Raw genomic sequence first — 16,978 nt, forward strand, 5'->3', positions numbered from 1 at the left:
TGGCTCTTTTTTTTCTTTCTCAGCAATTTGTTCTTTCTAAATGGTAGCAAATAGTATTTGCTCTTTATTCTTAGAGTTCAGGAATTTTTATCAGGTTGTGTATGTGTGTTTTCTCATCAATTCAGTCTACCCTGGATTCTGGGAGCCTTTTTGATTTACAAAATTAGATCTTTTAGCTCTCTTGAATGTTTCTTTTTTCTGTCCAGAGTGCGTATTGTTTATATGTTAGGTCTCTTGCCTTTCTGCTCTAGCAGCTTGTTTTCCTTCTTGATTTCCATGTCTGCTTTTATTTCGCACTTTGAAAAAGTTCTTGAACTTTACCTTTTAGGCCACTACAGTGACCAGTCTTTTTTTCAGTTTATCTACCAACATACTTAGTTGGAGATTTCTATTTTTTATATTTCTAGTACTTTTACTGCACTTGAATTTCATTAAGTAGTTTTAAAAAAAACCACGTGAGTTGTTCTCTTTGGGGGAAGAGATTATTTTCTGTTTATGACTTTTTTCCTGGTCTTACCTATATAGGGTTCTTTTCTTTTCATTTCTTTTCTTTCTCCTTTCCTTTCTTTCCCTCCCTGCTTCCTTCCTTCTTTCTTTCCTTCCTTCCTTCTTTCTTTCCTCTTTTCTTTTTCTTTCCTTCCTTCCTTCTTTCTTTCCTCTTTTCTTTTTTCTTTCTTTCTTTCTTCCTTCCTTCCTTTCTTTATTTCTCTCTATGCCCAATATGGGGCTTGAACTCACAGCCCCGAGAGCAAGAGTCACATGCTCTACCAACTGAGCTAGCCAGGCACCCATAGGGTGCTTTTCTTTTTCTTTCTTTTTTTCTTATTAGGGATCAGGTCTAGTTTTTTGGAGGACCTGGAGTCTAACAAGCAGTTATTAAACTTGTACTGGCAATGCGGGAAGCAGGCAGGTTATCACCTCCCTTCTGATCCCCAAAATAGAGATCTTAGAATGTTCTAAGTAGATAAGAATGAAGACTTTGGAGCCAGAGATTGCCCCAGTTCAAATACCAGCTCTGCTGTTTACTAGTGATGTGGCCTTGGGCAAATTATTCAAACTCTGTGCCTCAATTTCTTTATCCATTGGGGGAAATAATTAGAATATTCTTGTGGGGTTATTGTGAGAATTATAAGAGTCTACTTTTGTGAAATACTGAGAACAGTTCCTGGCAAGCATATTGGCTGTTTTTAAAAATTCCTTCTGAAAACGGATGCATATGTGGTGGAACAAAAACTGTTAAAACTTTGAGCTTTCTAGCTTTCCCTCCCAATTGTTCTCAATTTTGGCTGCACATTTGAATCACTGAGAAGCTTTTAGAAATTCTCTTGCTATACCCCAGACTAATTAGATGAAATTTCTCAAAAGGGAGAACAAAGCAGTGGGAGTTTTTAAAACTTCCCATGGGCTTCCACTCTGTATCCAACACAGAACTCTTGCCTTAAACCCTATACCAAAGAAAATTCACTGTTTGCCTATTGATCTACTCTTGTATTAGTCATGATAGATATGAGTTTTTTCAGACAGGTTCTTTTGCTCTGCAGAATGCAGATTTTAAAGAGAGGTCCACAGAGTGAGGCTAAATCTCAGATTCAAGGAACTTTGGAAAAATGTTGCAGTTATTTTGCACTACACTAAGAGAGAACCCAAAATCTGAGAAGGCAAGGCTCTTTGGGGATCCAGTCCCTGTCTGCTTCCTCCTCCAGCCTCCTCACATCATTTCCCCACTACTCACTAGACTCCAGCCTAGCCAGCTACCTTTGTGTCAAACTCTTCCTATCTCCAGGCTTTTCTGCTGGCTATTTCTTGTTCCAGGAATGCTCTCTACTCCCTACCCTTTCTTTACATGGCCATTGCTTAATGTCACTTGCTCAGAAAAATATTTCTTGAACTTCCAATAAAATCAGTCCCTCTAGGGCTCACTATTCACCAACACTGCAGTTTCCTTCACAGAACCTACCACAATGTGTAATTATTTACTTTTGTGATACTGGTATAATGCCTAACTCCTAGCTAGACTATAAGCTTTATGTTTATTTTGTTCTGTTTGTCTTAATGCCTTATGGCTAATACTGTGCAATATACCCAAGAGCTCATGAATAAATATTTAATAAGTCAATAAATGAAAAGTGTTCTTAATTTTGATCAGTGATTAAAAGATTGAAATTTATGGGCACCTGGGTGGCTCAGTTGGAAGAGTGTGTGACTCTTGATGTTGGGGTCATAAGTTGGAGCCTGACGTTAGATTAGAGATTACTAAAAAAGAGAGAGAGAGAGATTGAAATTTAGTTCTGAAAGGGGTTTTTGATTGTCTATTTCAAATAGTTTGTCATTTGAAGAAACTGATACTCAAGTATGTAAATTACTTGCCCCAAATCATTTCAGCTAATTAGTGATGGATTAGGACTCAGTCTCATTTCTTCCATTTCTAAGCCAGTGAAATTTTCTGGTACTAAGTGATTTGCTACTGCAGATATAAAACAAGAGGATCAATAAAGTAATTTATATATATGGAATGAAATTTAATACACTCATCATTTAGAAAAACAATTTTTACTGAATGATAATATAAAGTGTTAGAAGATACTGAAAACTGAACTGAGTTTCAGTTTTCAAGTGAAAGCAGAAGTGAATAAATAAAGGCTTTGTTTAATCATTGTGAAAGGTTGCTAATCCTTAGTCCAGATTAGATTACTATTTGGAATGTGCCCAGTTCCTCAGAAAAGTGTGCCATCTACCAGTAATAAAGCAACCACTCATTAAATTCCTGTACCATGCTAAGTGATTTGCATGCATAAACCCCAAATCTCTGCAACTTTGCAAAGTAGGTATTATTCACAGATGAGAAAATGATTATCACACAGTTCATAAATGGTTAACATTGAAACCATATTGGTGACTTCTGATTCTCATCTAACACATAAAGAGCTTGGAAATTGTCACTTCCAACCTCACAACAAGAAAAAAGCTTAACAAATTGAAATCAACAACTCTTCTTAGATGTAGCAGAGAACTGAAGTCACAGGGCAAACTGCTGCCCTGAAAACTTAGAGATAGGGGCGGCTGGGTGGCTCAGTCGATAAGCATATGCCTTCGGTTCAGGTCATGATCCCAGGGTCCTGGGATCGAGCCCCACATCGGGCTCCCTACTCAGCAGGAAGCCTGCTTCTCCCTCTCCCACTCCCTCTGCTTGTGTTCCCTCTCTCGCTGTGTCTGTCAATAAATAAAATCTTAAAACAACAACCACAACAAAAAAACCTGAGAGACAGACAGAGATCAGAGTTTACAGGGAGCAGAAGCCCAGGAGCAAAAGCCAGCAGCTGGAGCCAATATTAGTAGGAAAACTTTAAACTGTAACTAACAAATTGTTGGAAAACTCATTGCAGACTAGCTTGAGAGTTAAAAGCTCCTACGGGCCCCAGGATTGGAAGGCCCCTACACTTTCCTGAATTTTACCTCTAAGAGCTATACCAAGTTTTCACTGTAAGGATCAAAGAAAAATCCCTCCGGGGGAGGGGGAAAGTAATCATTTTTTAAAGCGCAAAAGAGCTCTCAGTTCTCCTTAACAAAGTTCTCCCTCAAGGAAAACTGTTTTACCAGAGCCTAACTGACTGGACTTTTACCAAAGCCAAACCTACCTGGGGGGAGGGAAATACCCAACTCCAGCCTCCTCTAGCCTTTGACATGGGGGAAAAGAAATACCCAACTCAGGCTCACTAAAAGACTGAGACTTAATTATAGGATTATAGAACACTTCTCCCACACGTTGCCACCTCATCAATAGGGCTCCTGCATAATAACGGGAGATTAAAGCTAAAAGAACTGCAAGCCTCAGACTCTATTCTTACATTCCTCTTCTAGGAATACCCAAAAACAATAGGGGAGACAAAAACAAGGACCCTAGAGGAAATTTTAGCCTCTGACACCACAGCAAAGCAAACATTAAATACAGCCCAACTCCCAGCAGGTAAACATAAAACCTCACACTAAGGCCTATACCTGGTATATCACGTCCAGCTTTCAACAAAAAAATAGAAGGCATGCTAACAGGCAAAAACCAGTCTTAAGAGACAAAGCAAGCATCAGAATCAGATTCATATATGGTAAAGATTTTTGAATTATGAGACAAGGCAGTTAAAATAACTAATTAATATACTACGGGCTCTAAAGAAAGAAGTGGACAATATAGAAAAATAGATGAGTAGTATAAGCAGAGAGATGGATATCCTAAGAAAGAATCAAAAGGAAATGCTAGAAATAAAAAACAAAGTAACAGAAATGAAGAATGCTTTTGATGGGCTCATCAGTAGACTAGACCTGGCTGAAGGAAGAATTAGTGAGCTTTAAGATATGTGAGGCAAAGACTGACAGAACTGCAAGGAGAAATAGATTTATCCACTATTAGAGTTTGAGACTTCAATACCTATTAGTAATTGACAGATCCAACAAGCAAAATAATCAGTAAGGATAGAGTAGAACTGAAGAGCACCATCAATCAACTGAATATGATTAACATTTATAGAATACTTCATCCAACAAAAGCTAAACACATATTCTTCTCAAGTTCACATGAAACATTCACCAAGACAGACCACATTCTGGGCCATAAAACACACCCTAACAAATTTAAAAGAATAGACATCATACAAAGTTTGTCCTTAGACCACAAGGTAATTAAACTAGAAATCAATAACAAAGATAGCTGGAAAATCCCAACATATTTGGAGATTAAACAATATACTTCTAAATTGTACATGGGTCAAAAAATAAGTCTCAACAGGAATTAAGAAATATTTTATGGGGTGCCTGGCTGGCTCAGTTGGTAGAGCATGCAACTCTTGATCTCAGGGTCATGATTTCAAGCCTCACATTGGGTGTAGAGCTTACTTCATAATAAAAAATAATATTTTAAAAAATGTCTTATAATAAGTAAAAATTAAAATACAACCTATCCAAAGTTGTGGGTTGCAGTGAAATAATGGTTAGATGGAAATTTATAGCATTGAAATGCATTTTATTTTATTTTATCTTATTTATTTATTTTTAAATATTTTATTTATTTGACAGAGAGAGAGCACATAAGCAGGGGGAGTGGGAGAGGGAGAATCAGGCTCCCCACTGAACAGGGAGCCTGATGCAGGGCTTGATCCCAGGACCATGGGATCATGACCTGAGCCGAAGGCAGATGCTTAACTGACTTAGCCATCCAGGTGCCCCTGAAATGCATTTTAGAAAAAAAGAAAAAGATCAATAGTTTGAGCTTTCAATTTAGGAGAGCTAGAAAAAGAAGGACAAATTAAATTCAAAGCAAATTAAAGCAGAAGAAAGGAAATAATAAAAATTAGAGCAGAAATTAATGAAATTGAAAACAGAAAAACAAAAAGTTGGTTCTTTGAAAGATCAATAAAATTGGAAAACCCTTCATCAGGCTAACCAAAAATAAAGGGCAGAAATTAAAAATAGAAAAGAGAAGATACAAATTACTAATATCAGGAAGGAAAGAGGTGTCATCACTACCAAGCTCATGGACACTAAAAGGATAATAAAGGAGTATTATAAACAACTATTCCCACAAATTTGAAAACTTAGATAAAATCAACCAATTCCTTGAATGACACAATATACTAAAACTCACACAAAAAGAAATAAAAGGCCTATCCATTAAAGAAACTGAATTAGTAATTAATAACTTTCCAAGATAGAAAGCACCAGGCACAGATGGTTTCACTGGTGAATTTTACCAACCATTTAAGGTACAAAAGATACCAGTTATCTACAATGGTATAAAAAATAGAAGCAAAGGTAACACTTCCTAACTTACTCTTTAAGGCCAACATTACCTTAATGCTAAATCAGACAAAAACATTATCAAGAAAGGAAAACTACAGAGGGGCATCTCTCATGAACACAGTTACTGTGGGTCAGGAATTCAGGAGCATCTTAGTTGGGTGGTTTTGACTAAAATCCCTCATAAAATTGCAGTCAAGAATTTGGCCAGGTAGAAGACTTGACAAGAGGATTTGTATCACATGGTACTAGTTGTTGACAAGAGGCCTCAGTTTCTCCCCACATGGGCTTCTACACTGGTTGCTTAAGTGTTTTCATGACATGGAGACTGGCTTTCCCCAGAATCTTAAAAAAAAATAATAATAATAAAATAGCTTGATATGAAAAAAAATCTTTCTTACCTCTTTTTTTTCTTTAAGATTTTATTTATTTATTTGACAGAGAGACACAGTGAGAGAGGGAACACAAGCAGGGGGAGTGGGAGAGGGAGAAGCAGGCTTCCCACCGAGCAGGGAGCCCAATGCGGGGCTCAATCCCAGGACTCTGGGATCATGACCTGAGCCGAAGGGAGACACTTAACCGACTGAGCCACCCAGGTACCCCTCTTTCTTACCTCTTGCAAAGTGAATTACATGAGCAAAATTCACTCATATAATATTGGGAGTTATCTTTTTCATAGAATAATAGCAATAACAATAAATATAAAAGAGCAGAGGTACCTTGCAGTTGCATGGCACTGTAGACATGTCCCTATGGACATGAGCACACTGACTGCTTAATATATACTAGAGACTGTGCTAAATATGTTAGATGACTTATTCGATTCTCACAATAACTTCATGAGCTAGGTGCTATTTATAGCCTCATTTTATGGATGAGGAACCTGAGATATGGAGAGGTTAAGTAAACAGGGTCATGCAGCTAGTGAGTGGTAGAACTAGGATTTGAACCCAGGCGATTGTTCTGGCTCCAGAGCCTGTTGCTGCATTATGCTGCCTCTCAAAGCTGACACGGTCAAATTAGTTTTCTGTGGGTGCTGAAACAAATTATCGCAAACTTAATGGCTTAAAACAACACAGATATATTACCTTAGTGTTTTTTAGGGCAGCAGTCCTAAAATTAAGGTGTCAGCAGGACTGCATTCTTTTCTGGAGGCTCTAGGAAAGAATATGTTTCCTTGCCTTTTCCAGATTCTACAGGCTGCCCATATTCTTTGGCTTAACAGCCTCCTTCCTTTTCCTCCATGTTAAAAACCGGCATCTCTCTGACTCTTCTTTGACTATTGGCACATCTCTTTCTTTCACCACAGCCGGGAAAGGGTCTCCACTTTTAAGGGTTCATGTGATTAAATTGGACCCACTTAGACAATCCAGGATAATTTCCCCATCTCAAGGTTCTTAACTTTAAACACATCTGCAAGTCCCCTTTGTCATGTAAGGTAAATAGTCACAGGTTCTAGGGATTGGAACATGGACATCTTCTGGGGACTACTATTCTGCCTCCCACACATTTTCTCTAAAGGCTTTTCACCTGTACTGACACATTTGATATCAACAATATGGTGGAATAGAAAATATGCATATGAACCCCATTTTCCATACAGAGAGATGAGTATTGTTTTTTGCACCAAGATCATACAACTAGTGTTCGAGTTCTTTACGAATGGATCTCAACCTACCTCTCTGGCTTCATTTTATACAACTGCCTTCCACCTAATCTCTAGTCACAGAGAACTTTTTTTTTCCCCTCAAAAGTCATACCCCTTCAAAACTCAGTCTTTTGATGTGTTATACCTTCTAGAAGGGAGTACCTTGACTTGGCAAACTTTTACTCATCTTTTTTATCTTTTTATGTCCCACTTAAATTAATATTCTCTGCCAGGTCTTCCTAGATCACCCAAGCAGCTAGTGGCAGAATTCTCACTGTGTTAGGTTGGGAATGACTCAAACTGCTATTCTGCTAGAGATGCTAGTATGATAGACATCAGGAGACTGAAGGGAGGTTACCACACACGGCCTTCCATGGAGATCTTGACAACTTGTTGCATATCTCTTGGTCTCCTCAGCCAGACCAGAGTTGTAAAGTGAGGCCAGAGGAGAATGCTTCAGTAAGGAGAGTAATGAAGGATTTCTTTAAAGTGGGCTGAATTCCCCAGTTGGGGAGGGGACTTCAAGTATACCTTTAGAAAGTGTTTCCTTTGGTTGATAAGAGAGAGGAATAGTGTCTGACTCATGCCTAAGAAAGTTAAGAATCCCCTACCAGGGATTCCAAAGGGCAAGCAAATGCCTGACTCTCTCTTTGATGCTAAAGCCAGAGAGGAGGGACTGCTGCACTGAAGTTGGCCAGCACTTGCGGGGGTGGTGAAAGCAAGAGATTTTTCCCATGGAGCTTAGGTAGGTCACCTGGTGAAACCCTATCACGAGTTGTCTTCAGTCCTGCCCAGTAGGGCTGCCTGAGAGGTGAGAATATCTCAGCAGAAAGAGGTATATGGCCAGGAACTGAGGAAGTAAGAGTGGTAGATTGTTAGAATAATGGCCCCCAGCGCATCACACCTCTCAATCACCCTTCTCCTCTACAATGTAACTAAACCTTCCATGAAGAGGTGGAGTACATTTTCCCACCCCTTGAATTGTACTGGCCTTTTGACTTATTTGAGTAATGACTAGCAGAAATGACATCATGAGGCTCTTTTTTTTTTTCAAGATTTATTTATTTATTTATTTGACAGAGACACGGCGAGAGAGGGAACACAAGCAGGGGGCGTAGGAGAGGGAGAAGCAGGCCTCCTGCCGAGCAGGGAGCCCGATGCGGGGCTCGATCCCAGGACCCTGGGATCATGACCTGAGCCAAAGGCAGACGCTTAACGACTGAGCCACCCAGGTGCCACCACATCATAAGACTCTTGAGGCCAGGCTTTAAGAGAACATGCAGCTGCTACAGTTGCTTTCTTGGAACACTTGTGTCATCATGTAAAGAAATGCACACTGGAGGATGCCAGGCAGGTCATGTACAGAAGCCCAACCAAGAGTCAGCATCAAGGGCCAGACATATGAGGCCTTCCTGACTAGTCCCCCAGCTGGCCTGTCAACTCACTGTAAACCTGAGTGTGCCCAGCTGACATCATGTGGAATAGAATTTCCCAGCTGATCCCATCCCAAATTGCCAGCCATAAAACTATACGCAAATAAAATAGTTTTTGCTTTAACCCACTAAGTTTGGGATGGTTTGCATTAATGGATAGCTGATGCAGGCAGCCACTTGAACCAGAGATGCATCTACTGGTGTTAAGAACTGTAAAAGAGGGGCTCAGCAGGAAACCTCCGGAGAGCCCACAAAAGCATCCCATAAGCTAACACCGGCCTTAACCTTCTATCTACCAGATTCATCCAATAACACCAGCTTTAGCCATCTGCCATGCCTAGACAACCAAAACTACCTTTACATACCTCTCTTCTTCCTGCCTCTGTCACCCTCCCCACTTCTACACCAGTGTCTTAATCTGTTCAGACTCCTGTGAGAAAGTACCAGACTGGATGACTTATAAACAGAAACTACTCTCTCACAGTTCTAGAGGCTGAAAGTCTGTAGTCAGGGTATCAGCAAAGTCTGGTTCTGGGGAGGGCCCTCTTCTGGGTTGCAGATGGCCATTTTCTTGTTTCTTACATGCCAGAGGGCAGAGAGCTCTCTGGGGTCTCTTTTATAAGGGCACTAATTCCATTCACACTGGCGCCCTTCTCATGACCTAATCACCTCCCCAAATCCCATCTCCTAATGCCATCACATTGGGGGTTCGAATTTTATGATATGAATTTTGGGGGCATACAAACATTCAGTCCGTGTAACAACCAGTATCAGCAAAACTTCAATTTTTTTTTTTTTTTTAGACTTTTATTTATTTGAGAGAGAAAATGAGATAGAGAGAGCATGAGAGGGGGGAGGGGCAGAGGGAGAAGCAGACTCCCTGCCAAGCAGGAAGCCCGATGCGGGACTCGATCCCAGGACTCCGGTATTATGACCTGAACTGAAGGCAGTCGCTTAACCAACTGAGCCACCCAGGCGCCCAGCAAAACTTCAATTTAACAACAGCCTCAATTCAGCATTTAGAATAGCCAAACCTGGGTTAAAAAACAAAAGCAAAAAAAAATTCAAATTTGACTTTGTCTTCTCCCCACCCTCAGCTTGAATCTGCTTCAGGCTGGAAGTCTGCAGTGGGAAAGGGGAACATGGTTCTCTGTTCTCTCACAGTTCACCGACCTACTCTCCCTCTAGTTTCTAAGAACAAGAGAATTGTCAAGGGCTTGTTGGAGTTTTTATATAAGATTATGGGAAGTTTAAAGGGGCAACTGAAAGCAAAACTAAAGTCACTTAAAAAAATCACAGTAGACACATCATATTTATTCATGGTAGTTACACACATTTGTCTCCCCCACATTTATCAGAAGTGCATGGTCCTTAGGCGCCTGGGTGGCTCAGTCGTTAAGTGTCTGCCTTTGGCTCAGGTCATGGTCCCAGGGTCCTGGGATCGAGCCCCACATCGGGCTCCCTGCTCTGCAGGAAGCCTGCTTCTCCCTCTCCCACTCCCCCTGCTTGTGTTCCCTCTTGCTGTCTCTCTCTCTCTGTCAAATAAAAAAAAAAAGAAGTGCATGGTCCTTGTCTTATTCATCTTTGATTCACCAACTTCAGAACACAGTGCCTAAAGCATAGAAGCACCAAATGAATGTTTTTGGGTGACTGGAAGCTAAAACTCAGGTTTCCTTACCTCAAGATTAAACCCTCTTTTTTTTTTTTTAAGAGATTTTATTTATTTGACAGAGAAAGAGAGAGCACAAGCAGGGGGAGCAGCAGAGGGAGAGGGAGAAGCAGACTCTCCACTGAGCAGGGAGCCCACCGTGGGGCTCAATCCCAGGACCCCAGGATCATGACCTGAACTCAAGGCAGACGCTTAATTGACTAAGCCATGCAGGTGCCCCTTAATCTCTATCACACTATTTCACTGCTCAGGTGTGAGACAGGACATCGAATAGTGAGAAACAAAACAGAATGTTATGCCTGGGACCAGACCCCCTCAACAATCATGGTTTCTTTTGCACCAGGACACACAAAAGGATTTAGATATTTTCTTTCCTTCCTAAAATACTAAATATACTAAAATAATAATCCTGTCTTTGAGCAAGATTATGAAATCTTTTTTCCCTTCTACACGTTTTTCTTATTTTTTAAAATTTTATGTAAAGAATATATTACTTTAAAATTGAGGAAAAAAATGGTTATTTCAAAATATATTTCAATATATGCCAGGGTACAGGTTGTAACTGAAAGAGAAGCTGCTTGTTAATCAATCACTGAGGAAACACACTTGAGAATGGTTAGTGTTTGGACACAATTTAGTGCCCCACTTTATGGAAAAAATTGAGGAATTAATCTTGTTCAATAATATATTAGTCCATTATAAAGATCAACTTTAGGATCAAATTTCATTATAATTATAATTGAGTTATTACATGCAACATTACACAGATGATCACAACAGAAATATGGGGACCTTTATCTACCACATCCAGTTCCAATTAGTTTATTCTCTGGTAATCCTATATGGTACCACCATTTAGTTATTTTATTTTTATTTTTATTTTTTTAAAGATGTATTTATTTGAGAGAGAGAGAGAGAGCGAGCATGTAAGCAGGGGGAGGGGCAGACGGAGAGGAAGACAAGCAGACTCCCCACTGAGTGGGGACCCTGACACAGGGTTCAACCCCGGGACCCTGAGATCATGACCTGAGCCGAAATCAAGAGTCAGATGCTTAACCACCTGAGCCACCCAGGTGCCCCTAATCCTATATGGTATCACTATTTAAAACATTGATTGTAGCCTAATGAGATTAAGAGAAAATAATAGAATCCCTATTATTATTCTAGCTCCACAAATGGACTTAAAAACTGTATTTAGTCCCAAAGAAATGTTTAAAGCCTTTTCTACATGTGCATTTCTAAGAACACATACATAGTTCTTAGCAATGGGGAGAACAGTAGTTTGAAGAAAAAGGTTAAGTATTAATATGCTGAATCAATAAATGTTGTGTGGTAACTGCTGTAGTTAAAGTGTAGAATGTGTATGGGATACCTAATTCAGCCTGAGAAGATTCTTGGAGGAAGTCCCACTAAGCCAGTGTCTGAAGTATCAGTAAGGGAAGAGAGGGGAAGGAATTCCAGGCAGAAAGGACAGTGTATGCAAAGGTAGGGAGGCATTCATGTTAGAAAACAATACACTCACTCATATGAGATGGTATACATATTTTTTAGCTTCAGTTCTGAGCAATGAGCTGAGACTATTCCTTAAGGTTCTTTGTTCTAGAACTCCACGACAACGTGTTGAGAATTTTGTCAAAGGTGTTTGCCATGTAGAATTCCAAATGCAAACAGCTAAGATCAGAATTTGAAAATATATACCACACAGGTAGAGATATGTGATACTTATATTAATTTTTGCAACAATCCAAAAGTGAAGGTATTAAAGTATTGCTTTGAGTATCCAGTTACTTTTCATTATATTATACTCAACTCCCATTTTATTTTTTAAGATTTTATTTATTTGAGAGCAAGACAGGAGGAGTGACAGGCAGAGGGAGAAGGAGAAGCAGGCTCCCTTCTGAGCAGAGAGCCAGACGTAGGGCTCGATCCCAAGACCCTGGGATCATGACCTGAGCCGAAGGCAGACCCTTAACCTACTGAGCCACCCACGGGCCCCTATAGTTAAAGCCTTTAACGACTGGATTACACTGTTGCCTCAGGCTTCACGATTGGGAATCTCAAAAAAGTTATTTTATTCATTTACTTGAGAGGGAGAGCGAGCGAGCACACACAAGCAGGGGGAGGAACAAATGGAGAGGGAGAAGCAGGTTCCCCACTGAGCAGGGAGCCTGATGAGGACTCAATCCCAGAACCCTGGGATCATGACCTGAGCTGAAGGCAAACACTTAACCTACTGAGCCACCCAGGTGCCCCCATTTTATTCTTTTAATTGATTGCTAATAAGATAGTTAATAAGGAATACCATTTAAAACAATGATGGGGATGGGTAGATGGGGAAGAGGGGTAATTTCCAGATTATTTTGAGTATTTTCTTGATTGGTAGAAGAAACACATTTGGATTGTAGAAATTTTAGAAAGAACACATTAATATTTTGGTATATTCTAACCTTTTTTCCTTAATAGATTTTTCTTGAATGTAGGCATCCAACTTAAAGCAGCAAAATGGTATTAATTATAACAAAGTTTCATTGATTAAAAAGAATGTGTGTTAAAATACACCCAAAACAGAGACACCTGGGTGGCTCAGTCGGTTGAGCATCTGCCTTCAGCTCAGGTCATGATCCCAGGATCCTGGGATCAAGTCCCACGTCTGGCTCCCTGCTCATCAGAGAGTCTGTTTCTCCCTCTGCTGGCCGCTCCCACTGCTTGTGCGAGCTCTCTCTCTCTGGCAAGTAAATAAAATCTTAAAAAAAAAAAAAGATTTGAAAATATACTCAAAACAATTATTGTGTAGAAAATATCTCAAATTTCTAACAGTAGTTATTTGGGGGAAGGTAGAAGGTTTGGTTTATTGAGTTGTGGAGGCAAAAGGATATTTTAGCTTTATCTCTAATATTCTAATATTTTAAAAAGAATAGATTCAGCATAGGGGCACCTGGGTGGCTCACTTGGTTAAGTGTCTGATTTTGGCTCAGGTCATGATCCCCGGGTCCCGGGATTGAGCCCGTGTCTGGCTCCCCACTGAGCAGGGAGTCCGCTTCTCCCTCTTCCTCTGCCCCTCCCCCCACTTGTGCACGCTCACACTCAATCTTTTTCTCTCTCAAATAAAAATAAAAAAATCTTAAAAAAATTAATAGATTCAGTTCGTTACATAAGTAATCAAATATTAATTAAAAAAGAAAATAAATCTGGGGCACATGGCTGGCTCAGTCAGTGGAGCATGCAACTCTTGATCTTGGGGTCGTGAGTTCAAGCCCAACAGTGGGAGTAGAGATGCCTTAAAAAAATAAAAAAGAAATGCAAAAACAAAAACAAACCCAAACATAAAAAGAGTTGCCACATGTTTTTTTTTATTCTTATGTTAATCCCCATACATTACATCATTAGTTCTAGATGAAGTGTTCCATGATTCATTGTTTGTGCATAACACCCAGTGCTCCATGCAGAACGTGCCCTCCTCAATACCCACCACCAGGCCAACCCATCCTCCCACCCCCCTCTCCTCTAGAACCCTCAGTTTGCTTTTCAGAGTCCATCGTCTCTCATGGTTCGTCCACCCCTCCGATTTCCCCCGCTTCATTCTTCCCCTCCCGCTACCTTCTTCTTCTTTTTTTTCTTAACATATATTGCATTATTTGTTTCAGAGGTACAGATCTGAGATTCAACAGTCTTGCACAATTCACAGCGCTTACCAGAGCACATACCCTCCCCAGTGTCTATCACCCAGTCACCCCATCCCTCCCACCCCACCCCCCACTCCAACAACACTCCATAAAGTAAATTTTGAAAGGGGTGATGAATGAGAGTTAACATGTCTAGTCTTGGCAGAGAAAACAATTTTAGAAGCCTTGCCCTTACTATCATTTCCTGACTGTTTAGTTCCCAAACCATTAATAGCACATCACATGATTGAGAAATGTTGGAATCATCACAGTCCTCAGAAATTCAGGTAGCCAGACTGGTTTTATTTTTGATTTTCCTCCAGAAAAATGTTCTGATTATCAACTTTCAGTGACTCTTAAAGGAAACACTGATTACAGTCAAACAACTTAATTTAACAAACATATATTGAACATCTATATTTTTTAAAATATTCAGGACCATTTGGAATTACAGCAACAGATACTCCATTAGGAGATCAAATCATTTAACTGCATAATTGTGTTTTCATCTTTAAAGCATGTACAATTCACCTGACATTTGATGGCTACAGCACTTTTTTTCTCATTGTGATGACATCAGAACAGCAGATGAAACACCAGGGACATCAGATGATTGGGCTCCAATATACGCATTGTATATAACAGGGAGCATCTGTTAATACTACAGGCATTAAGGCAAAGTTTATGATACCTCACCTTGCATGATTTTTCTCTATACTAGGTCTTTAATTGGGATGGGGTTGGCATTTCTGAAGGCAGCATCCTACATATATAGGAGTTAGAAACAAGAAAGAGATATATGCACCTTGGCTGAGGCATACCTTAACCCAAGTAATGAGAAAAACTAATGGAATGACCAATTGTATCAATTCATTGTTCTCTTGGACTCCTTTAAGTCTTCAGATCTCTTTCAAAAGCTTCAAAAGCCTTGAGCCACAGACACCTTCCTCTTCTCTACTGCCTAACAGTGTTTTAAGAAATGGTATGTACACCCTTAGGTTGCCTAGGTAGGCAGTACGTACTGTTTTATTATACTGTTAGGTGGAATTCTATGTAAGTGTTTTTAAAATAAATTGTTCACTCAGTAAAGAGAAAGAATAGATTGAGCTAGTTAAATATCCAATTACAAAGGATGTTATAATAAAATACAGCTAAGATTAAAGCAAAAAGAGCCACAATTCCTTATCTATAATTCTCATATCCAAAAAAGGCTCTGAAAACAAAGGTTCTTCCTAAATTTGCTGACAAAACTGACCTGACCTGAGGCTCTTTATAATATTCAGTTACCACACTTAGTGGTGCTATTCATACATTCACCATAGAAATATTAGTGTATTTGAGAATGGTTGCTATCTTAAGACTCTTTTGAGAGTTTGAGTAAAATATAGGTACTCTGTTTTCTAAAATCTGAAAATTTTGATTTTAAAACAACTAGCCCTAGGTTTTCAAATAAAGGCTTGTCAAGCAGTATTTCCCTAACCTGTTAATGATACGGTGACACTATCAAACCCAAAGATTTTTATATTTTTATCCCATAGTATGTCATGAGGATGGGTCACCACGAAAAGAGAAAAGGCATGTTGGAACAGCTATAGGAATAAACAGACTGCATCAAAAACTGACACAGGAATGATCTGGTAAGTGATGTAGCTATAAGACATAGTGTGATTACTAGAAACTATTACTGCATAAAGACAGCATACAGCACTGCTACTAATAGTTGTCTGCATAAAATGAAAAGCCCCACTCTTTTGAAGCTTCTTTTATGTATAGTGCTTTAGGACATTCTGACTTAGTTCTCAACCTGTTTAAAGTTAGATCTCCTAGAGAGCTTTCTATAAATAACCTATGCATGAGCCTCACCTTCAGATATTCTGATTTACTTGGTCTAGACAGGGGCCTTGGCACGTGTTTTTAAAAATGCTCTACACCTGGCTGGCATGTAGAGCATGCAACTCTTGATCTTGGGGTTGTAAATTTGAGCCCCACGCTCGGTGTAGAGATTACTTAAAAAAAAAATCTTGAAAAACCAAAAAATGCCCTATATAATTCTCACGTGCTGCAAGAGCTCTTAAAAAGTCCTAATACCCAGGCTCTACCCCAGAACAGGTAAATTGGAGTCCTTGGAAGTGAAGCCCAGACACAAGTATTTCTTTTAAAAGATGCTCAGGTGATTTCAATATATACCCAAAGGTGAAAACCAATGATAGAGACTCCCTCCGTTGCTTGGATTAAGGATTAAGGGTGTCAACTGTTTTTTTTTTTTCTTTCTTCCAGAATCAACTCAGTTCTCAATTATCACTGTAGTAGTCACAAGTAAAGAAGTCTAAGCTTTATCCACTCTAATAATGGTGGCTTATTCATGGAATCTCTCGTCAATTTAAATTTAAATTCAAAAGAAGGGGGGGAATGTATGGAAATCACATGAGAAATATTTTTAAATACTTTCAGCAAAATAATCCATACCATATCAAACTCCTTTAGCATACAATAAATCACACTGAAGAACAAACAGAAAAGTAGGATTCATTTTAGTTGATTCTATATTGTACAGGAGAGCATAAGTTAAGCACAGAATAGGAAATCATAGCATCTTCCAATGAATTCTAGGTAGCAAATAAAAAAATAATTACAATAGCTTTCCAGTGACTAAGTGTTTAGGGTGCCAAAGTAACAGATTCCTACACAAATTTCAAAGAAAGCTAGAAAATACATTAAAAATATTAAATTCAAGATAATTTCTGCTCAAAAATCAACTGAAATATAAGTAAGGTGCACATTT

At 39.3% G+C, this 16,978-nt stretch overlaps 1 long non-coding RNA gene across 3 annotated transcripts in view; it reads left to right on the forward strand.

Annotated features, from left to right (window-relative positions):
- LOC123843495 (uncharacterized) overlaps positions 1-16,565 on the forward strand; it is a 104,548-nt gene extending 87,983 nt beyond the window's left edge. For all 3 annotated transcript variants that reach the window (XR_010411436.1, XR_010411435.1, XR_010411437.1), the window contains one exon: positions 15,735-16,565. This is a non-coding gene — a long non-coding RNA (uncharacterized LOC123843495). The remainder of the gene's footprint in view (positions 1-15,734) is intronic.
- Positions 16,566-16,978: the final 413 nt, after the last annotated feature.

The sequence above is a fragment of the Mirounga angustirostris genome, unplaced genomic scaffold (genome assembly GCF_029215605.1).
Source record: "Mirounga angustirostris isolate CCGP_5_RB_7025 unplaced genomic scaffold, mMirAng1.0.hap1 SCAF_5, whole genome shotgun sequence".
NCBI classification, from domain to species: domain Eukaryota; kingdom Metazoa; phylum Chordata; class Mammalia; order Carnivora; family Phocidae; genus Mirounga; species Mirounga angustirostris.